The sequence below is a fragment of the Orcinus orca genome, chromosome 5, assembly GCF_937001465.1.
Source record: "Orcinus orca chromosome 5, mOrcOrc1.1, whole genome shotgun sequence".
In the NCBI taxonomy this organism is placed as follows: Eukaryota; Metazoa; Chordata; class Mammalia; order Artiodactyla; family Delphinidae; genus Orcinus; species Orcinus orca.
In genome coordinates, this window is record NC_064563.1 from 96734735 (window position 1) to 96743934 (window position 9200).

The window sequence follows — 9200 nt, forward strand, 5'->3', positions numbered from 1 at the left end:
GTGATATTTGAGTGGCTACTTAATTGAAGCAGAGTGCCGATGTGCATACCCAGAGGAAGGACATGCCAGGCAGTGTGGGATTTAGGATTAAGCTACTCTCTCAGACCCCATATTTGATCCAGTGACCCTGTGATTAAAAAAAAAAAGAGCTATCAAACCATGAAAATACATGGAAGAAACTTACATGCATATAGCTAAGTAGCCAGTCTGAAAAGGCTATCCAATGTGTGATTTCAATATATGACGTTCCTGAGAAGGTAAAACTACAGAGACAGTAAAAGATCAATGGATAGATAACAGGGGTCTGTGAGGAAGGAGGGATGAATGAGTGGAACACAGGGGATTTTTAGGGCAGTGAAACCATTCTGTATGATACTGAAATGGTGAACACATAGTATTATGGATTTATCAAAACCCACAGAATGTACAACAGAATGAACCCTAATGTGAACTATGGACTTCAGGTAATAATAATGTGTTGATATTGGTTCATCAATTGTAACATACCGCACTAATGCAAGATGTTAATAATAGGAGTGTGTGTGCATGCAAGATAGAGAGGGAGAGAGAGGCGGGTGGGAGAAAGGGAGTACATGGGGAATCTGTTCTTTCTGCACAGTTTTTCTGTAAATTCAGAATTCTCTAACAAATAGTCTCTTTTTTAAAAAGGGAAGAATGCATAAAGGGATGAGAAGAACTTGTGACTGCTTTTGCAATCTTCCGCAGCATCAAAGACCATCTGCCAAACCTTACCCTCCAGATTCACTTCCTAATTCATCTACCCAGCCTCCTGGTCCAATGACCTACCTACCCCCAACCCAGTCCCTGATACAACTGCATTTCTATACCCAGGTGCATTTTCTGATGTTCTTCCCTTAGCTGGGGGGGCTCTGAACTCCTCTTCTCTGTGTATTAAAGTTCTGTTCATTTCTTAACCAGACTCTCTTACTTTCTCCATGAATCTTGTCAGTATCCTTTAGTCAAAAAGAATCCCTTCTTCCTTTGCATTCCAGCAACACCCTGCAAGTACCCTATTACTGATCCTGGTTGGCCTTATATTACGCTGTTTTTTATCTGTTTTCCTTGAAGGCCAGTTCCTTGTCTTAATTTTCTTTGATTCAACTATAATGCTAAACACAGTGCAAGGCACATAACTGGAATGGAGTGAATGTTGACTGGAAACTGTAATTAAATGTAGAAGAGATGTGATAATTTAGTCATGAAGGTCCTGTTTTCTTGGCTTTTTTCTTAGTTTGGATTTCCTGGTCCTCTTTCACTGTTAATGACCCAAATGCCATTTTATTTGTAAAATATAAAGAATGGTATAGAGAGGAAGTTATTAAATTACACAAATGATAATAATAGCAAATGATTTCATGTAAAGTATGTGGTGGAAAGGGAAATTGGATCTATTGCATATAAAGAATATCACATTTAACTTATGGGCTGTGGTGAAGGAAAATACATATAAATTATTAGCTATTACAGCCAGTAGATTCCTACTGTAATTGACAATGCTAACATTATAAACACAGACAGTTTCACAAGAATGAATTTGGTATTCAATACTGTACCATTTGGGGGTACATTTTTCTTTATTACTTTGACAATCGGAAACAACAGGAATTTGAGTTGCTGATTTTAATTGATAAGCAGATTGCCTTTTGCCAACTATTGAGCTCTAATGGCCCAAGGTCTGTTCATTTTTTCAACATCATTTCTGTGCAACTGAAATAAAATGATCAATTAGTCTTTTAAGCACAGCATCTGTGTTTTGAGGACAAGTTGAGAATGGAAGTAAAAATTGATTTGTGGACGAGTCTCAGAGGGGTACTGGCTCTTTCCCTTCAGGAAAGTTCCCATCTCTGAGCAGAAGGCAGCTGCTAGAATTAGGGCACAAGTGGCAGATACGGGTAGGTTTAGTACACAACCTATGGAGCAGTTTTAAACTGGTAACAACTGACATAAGTGAGAGCTAATCTAATGCTACATTAGCTGAGAAAAACAAGTGAGCAATACTTACTCAGTGTTACACACCTGGAAGGGAAAGAAGACCATGCCCCGAACTATACGTGGGCTCTACTGCTGCCACTATGAGGGACAGGTAGTAGGGCTGGGATAGGAACCAAGGAGGGAGAATCTCCATTGATGGGAAACTCTATCTTCTCCAAAACTAGATAATGGCTTCACATAATTCCCTAGGTTTTGTAATATACACTTATCAATACAAATGCTTGCATGGATGTGCTTAGTGAGTGCTGTTTATTTAGAAAATGGTGCTCAGAAATGTATGTATTCTAAAGTGTATATGTAGGACTTAGATAACACCAGAAGAAATAATCTGTAGTAGTCAGAAAGAATCTTAGGTTAATGCATGTAGCCCAGAATGTAGGGGAAAAAAGAGCAAGACCATGATATGCATAAACCCAACTGACCATCAATATCCTACACGACAAGCAAGACATGCCTAGTTGGAAAAGCTCCATAGATTCACCGACACCCCAAATTTTGATTAAAAAGATAGCCTCCTGTTGTTTAGTTTTCAGTGATGGCGCCTAGAGTTCATCAGATCCATTTCACTGCTGTGAACACTAGCCTAAGCAGTCATCTCTATCCCTCCCCCTTCCAACACACACACACACACACCCCTTCAGACTCAAAGGGGAGGAATGACAAAGTTCATTTATCAAATCATAATAAAAAATATTTAACTCATTTGGATGTTTTGATTATTAAATGAGCCAAACTTTATAAAATGCCTTGCACATGGAAATCTCATAAAAATTGCTACTGCTGTTACTACTGCTGCTGCTACTGTCTGGCTCTGAGGCAACACATAATCTAGGTATTAACAATTATGCATAATGAGTCAGTTGTGATATAATGTAAAGAGCTGATCTTGGAATCACATCAGCCTGGGTTTGAAACCACTTACTAACAACCGAGAGTTTGGCTTATTTACTCAACTTCCCTGAATCTCCACTTCTTCCTCGGTAAATGGAGCAGTAACATTTACCTCAGGATTGTTGTAAGGAATTAATGTAGAATACCTAGGAAGTAGGTGGTGATTGATAAATGTCAACGTCTTCTGAGATTTCCTCCTAAACATTTACTGTGAGAGTCTCCACTCCAGACATGAGGATGCAGCACAGGAATAAGTGGGTTGTACACCCGATATTCTTTCCAACACTGAGTGATTGATGGAAACCTGTTATCTCTTTCTGAGCAGCAGCTGCTGTTGACTGCCACACAAGTGCCCCCGGAAACATGCTGTTAGCAGATAGTTATGCTTTATTGCCCATAGTCAGCTGATCATTTCTCTGGAGGAGCGAAAATCCCAAATACAGCGTGTGAACCAATGTGGCCAAACTATTCAGAATTTGGTCCCGGATAGATACAAGAGTGATCACATCCTTAACTACCCCATTTCCAGCAACTTTGCATGCTTACAAAGCACTGAAAGCCCATTCATTATAAGTGCCCACCTACAATGCCCCAGTTTATATGTTTATCTTGAAAGCCAATTATATTCCTAAGTTTGTTTTGCAACTTTTCTCCCAGGAAATTTCTAGCCATTCTCTAGAATTAAGCTGTTGTATGACTTTTTAATCTCCTTCCAGAATCCTTCCCCACTCTATTTGGCACCTAGAAGTTGGCCATGAGATTCGAAGTGAATACTAATGTGACTCCTGTACTAGCCCTTCTGCAAAGAGGCAGAGTAATCTCGGAGGCAAGGGCTTTACAGTATGATACAATCCTTATTATCTCCCTGTATGGGACCTATATTAGTTAAGCCTCACTTCTGTCAATTGTGAAATGGAGAGAATGCATTCTGGTAAAGAATGGTTGATGCTTAAGTGAATGCATGAAAGGAAAATGCTTAGCAGGTAATTGATACTCAACTTTTTAATGGGTCTTCCATTTTTATACAGATTTGTTCAATCTACCTTCTTAATCCCCCTTGTTAAAAACTTACTCTGAACCTCTTGCCCATTTCAACTCAGCCCTGTCACAACTTGAGAGAAGCAATCTGTGAGCAAGTAGCTACAGCAATGCCTCAGTGCTTCAATCCCAAAGCTTCAGTGCTTGGTGATGGCTTGGGAAGGATGGTGCCTTCCTTGGAAGAAGTGACACTATGGTTCCACCTTCTGTGAGACCACAGGCAGCCTGACAGACAAGAACATTTCCTGGGCTCCCACTGGGCTCAAAGCACCTGATTAGGTTCAGTGAGGGATGACAAAGGAAGTAGAAGATGGGCCTCCTGCCTGGGTGCTCCCTCCACTAACTGCTTAGAAGCCTGAGAGAAGCCGGGGAGTCAAGGTTAGCTGGAAGATGTCACACCACAGTGCCCTCTACTCAAGGAGAGCTCATTTTGAGTTGGCAAGTATTCTATCTGTTAGCACAGAAAATATTCATTCCTGGAGTAAGGGAATTGGGAGTTAACCAGATCCAGGGCACCCAGGAGGCCTTGTAAATCACAGAGACGCTGAACAACCTCAAAACTCTGCTGAGAACACTGAGACTATGTATTCCAGTCACAAAGGAGCACAGAAGCCTTTTGTAAACCAAGGGAAGGTAGATGCTGTGGGATTGCTTCGCAGAGAGGACAAAATCTAGGACAGCAGCTACAATAAAGCCACAGCTAAGCCGCAGTCCTCCTGGTGTCTTTACTCAGTCCTTCTTAAAATTTCTGATTTGTCTTTTGTGGATATTGCCTGATCAAAAGGAAAATCTCTTGTTTGACCAGAGAAGGGCTGGGAATGGCAGGGGAGGTGTGCAGAGGACAGGCGGGGGCTTGTTTATCTCTATGGTGGATCCGTCCCTCCTTCGGAAGAGCAGGCTGTTCCACCCCGAGATAATGGGGAGCATAATGCCCCGCCGTCTCATTTCTGAAATTCAAACTTGCAAGGGCGGATTCATGTGTTTGCGTTTAGGAGAAAACCCAAGGCCTCCCACATAGTCGTGGGCTTTGTTCACACGGTTTTCTTCTGAGAGTTTCACTCTCCCCCGGGATAACTAGATTCTCATAGAAACTAAACTGAAGTGCAAGATTAATCCAGGTTGGTTACATGCCAGCTGTTTCCTACAAACCTTTGAAGGTGGATGTGTGACAGACATTTCTAATTATTTATAATGACACTTTTATTACTATGGCTCTTTTCTCCTAAGGACTTTGTGATTTCAGCATGCTCTAGAAGGCTAGAGTTATTCATCACAGCTTATTTATTTAAAAATTGAGGTGAGGTGAATATGGAAATAAGCAATCTAAATCTTTCTTTTAAAATCATATTTTATACATCTTTCCATTATTAACATTTTTATATTGCCAAGAGTGCTTACTTTCCTGTTCCAATTCAGTTATATATATATTTTTTCAAGACAAATTTCAAAGTTGTAACTTAAAACAATTTAAAACAATCAAAGTCAATAATGCTTAAAAGCAACTTTAGTATAGGAGAAAAACTCCAGATTTGAGACAAAACACTACGTTTACTTTAGCTGTACCACTTTAGAAAATGTTATTTAACCTTTCCAGCCTCAGTGTCTTTAGGTATAAAACAAGGATGAAGATGTCTACTTGACTGAAGTGTGGTTGAGAGTTGAATGTGATTAATTAAGTGCATGAAAGCTACCAGGTGAGTTTGATAATTAGTGTTTTCCTGGGTAAATACCAATGTTCACAGAACTGAAGAATAGCTTTGAACAGAGGTTCATATTTGAGGATCATGGATAAAGGTTCAAAGATGGGCTTCTTCAGGAAGCCCATGAATACCCTGAAAACAATGTGCAAAACTTCTGGGCATCTGTGTATGTTAGGACTCCGGGTTGTGACAGAAACTGAACCCATACCAGCTTATTCTATCAAGAAAGTACAGGTAGAAGCCTGGGTAGCTTGGGAACAGGTGGAATCAGGGCTTGGAATACAGCCAAGGTGCTCCACCTAGTGGCTCTGTTTCTTCTGCAGATGGGCATTATCTGTAAGCAGATAGGGTGAGGGATCCTGGAGAAAGACAACCAGGCATGACTTTCTCGACACAAGCCATTTTGGCCTAAACTGTTTTGTGATCTAAGCCTGGCCATTATGCTTGCCCTAGAACAGGTCTCAGTAACTAATGTTCTTAAGGGAAGTAAGGGAATGCAGGAACAAAAGAAGTAAAAGCAGTCAAGAAACAATAGTTCAGCAATAAAAAAGAGTCCTAGTTCCTCTGTAAGGGATCTACATAACAATCTGATACAAGTCTGAGTTCTGCAGGAACTAAGCCCCCCACCCAGCTGGAGGATGGAATGATGATGTTGACTCTCCTGACTTCAATCAACTAAAGCCTGGACTCTGGCAACCGTTGCCCCAATGTTATGGTGAATTCTTCTCTGCTCAAGCCCCTTCATGAGTATGCACGTTCCCTTAGCTTAGAACTTCCCCAATTTTGCAGTTCGGGGAGACACTGCTTTGGGAAAGACCCCTGGTGTTCTCCCTACTCGCTGCAGGTAATGATAAATCCTTCCTTCTCCTGACCTTTGGCTTGGTTTTGTCTTTCAGCTCAACACCCACCAAGAGGCGAACCTAGTTTTTGTTTAACATATTCACTTTTACACAGGTGACCAGCTTCTTGAAAACACATTGAGGGGCATGGATTCAGACGATTACATCACCCATACTAGAGAGGAATTGGTTCTCTCTCTTCCCAAGTTAAGAAGTCTCAGGAAAGGACCCTGATCCTTCTGTCTTGATCGGAACATCACGGTGGCCAGGAGGCAGGGAATTTAAGATGCTAGTGGGGACCACTTGTATGACAGAGTAGAAAAAAAACATTTCCTAGGAGAAAAAGGGGCTTGAGTGTGGCTCCAGGGAGACAAAATTCACATAAATGGACTATTTTGTGGGACTTATATATCAGGTTTTCAAATGTTTTCATTCACCATAGAAGAACCACACATCTGCAGATTTGAGAATTAAGAGGTTGTTTCCTTTTGTGGAAATATCTTGTGGCAGATATTTCTTAAAGAAACCCAATGTTTCTGTGAATATGTAAAAAGTTTTCACTTAACTGCAGTCCTATGATTAAAAAATTAATGCAAAGTTATTTATTCATAACCTTCACATAAATTAATATTCCAACTGAAGTGCACAGAAGACTCCAATTAAGTTTAATAATTCTCAGTGGGCATCTTAGGTTCCATAAAAATGGCTTATATCTGTAACTTGCTGTCAATTTAACTCAACAAATATTTGAATACTTTTTATGCATAAGATTTGAGCTTAGATAATGTTAAAAGAGAGTTGACCACTTGAGGAAAACATCCTTAGTATCTGTGATGATTAATTTTACGTGTCAATTTGTCTAGGCTATGGTGTCCAACAGTTTATCAAACGCCAGTCTTGACGTTGCTGTGAAGGTATTTTTAGATGTGATGAACACTGAAATCAGTAGACGAGTAAAGCAGGTCAGTTTCCATACTGTGCGTGGAGACTAATCAGCTGAAGGCCTTAAAAGCAGACAGGTTTCTCAAAGTGCCAATTTGGCCTCAAGACCGCAGCATAAAAACCTTGCCTAAGTTTCCAGCCAGCAGACTTCCAGACTGCAGATTTTGGACTGAACAATGTAACAACAGCGCTGCCTGGAATATCCAGCCTGCTCTACAGATTTCAGACTTGCAAGTCCCCACAATCATGTGAACCAATTCCTTAAACTAAGGCAGAGTCTCTCTCTCCTATTGGTTTTGCTTCTCGAGACTCTTGGCTAATACAATATCCCTAAAATATAAAGGGTATCTATAATTTAGAAGAAAAACCCAACAACCCAAGAATAAAATGAGCAGAAGAAGCAGACCTTCCGCAAGTTCACCTACCTTGGCGTGAACCTCGACCACCTGCTTGGCCAAGTCCTACCAGCAGCTCGGGCCGCGGGGCGGCGGGGCGGCGGGGCGGTGGGGCTGCGGGGCGGCGGCACCAGCCTGCGGAGGACGCCTGCGGAGGACGCCTACTCCCGGCTAAAGCGGCTGCGCAAGACCAAGACCGAGGCGCCGCCCACGAGAAGCCGGACGTGGTAGAGCTGCACCTGAGGGTCATAATCGTCCTGCCTGAGATGGTGCGAAGCATGGGAGGGGCGTCTACAACCGCAAGAGCTTCAACCAGGTGGAAATCAAGCCTGAGATGATGGGCACCTACCTGAGCCAGTTCTCCACCACCTACAGGCCCGTGAAGTACAGTGGGCCCGGCATCAGGACCACCCACTTCCCGTGCTTCTTCCCCCTCGAGTAGCCTGACAGCCAATAAAGGAACAGCCTTCTCAAAAAAAAAAAAAAAAGTGTTCTGTGACTGTTTCACATAAAAAGAAATATAAAAGATACTTAATGTTGCTCAAAATGAGGGATGTCACATTAACAGTAAGTTAAAATATCTTACATATCAGAATGACAAAACGTCAAATACTTTAATTTCTTATTAAAAAACAAGTGAACTCAATTGTTGATTATGTAACCACACAGAGATGAAATTTACTTCAGGTTAAAAAAATAACTTCAAGTGATTACTTTTAGTAGTAAATACATCGTTATTTTAAAACTACAAAAGGTGTGTTTAAGATAAAACTAGGTACTTACATTAAGGTAGTTAAGGGAGGGGTTTTCATCATGAGAAAACGGAGAATGCATACACATGTAAAGTAAAACAAGTTAAATATAAACCTACAGTCTTAAATTTGAAACATTTTTTTCTCTTAAAAAAACCCCTACATTTCCTGACTCTGTCCACAGAAAAGGCCTAGTAGCAATGAGAAGTTGTGTGGTTTGTAAATAATTTTCCACTAAAATATTCTAGGACTCTTGGTGAAACAACTGTTTATAGCCAGACCTGGGGCAGATAGTGGGAAGATGAACCTGAGACATCTTATTGAAACAGGAAATAAGGAATTTATCTAGACCAATGTACTCATATCGAGAGAAAACAGAAACCAAACGGAAAGGACTCTTTCCCCAATAGTCTGAAATAAGATAATGTGAGCATCAAAAATAATAATAATAATAATGCCAACCATAGATTGAAACAAACACAATATATAAAAACCCATTAGCTCATTAATAGTCTTAAGAAAAAAATATTCCTTGGTTACCAATTGGAGTTCATAAGACCCAATGTCATTTCTCTAAAAACTGACATCTGTTCTTCCTTTCCTGTACACACTTTATTTTAGGGTAACTAA

The 9200-nt window shown here is 40.7% G+C and overlaps 1 pseudogene; it reads left to right on the top strand.

Annotated features, from left to right (window-relative positions):
• Window positions 1–5783: 5783 nt before the first annotated feature.
• Window positions 5784–8260, top strand: LOC117202262 (40S ribosomal protein S15-like; annotated as a pseudogene).
• Window positions 8261–9200: the final 940 nt, after the last annotated feature.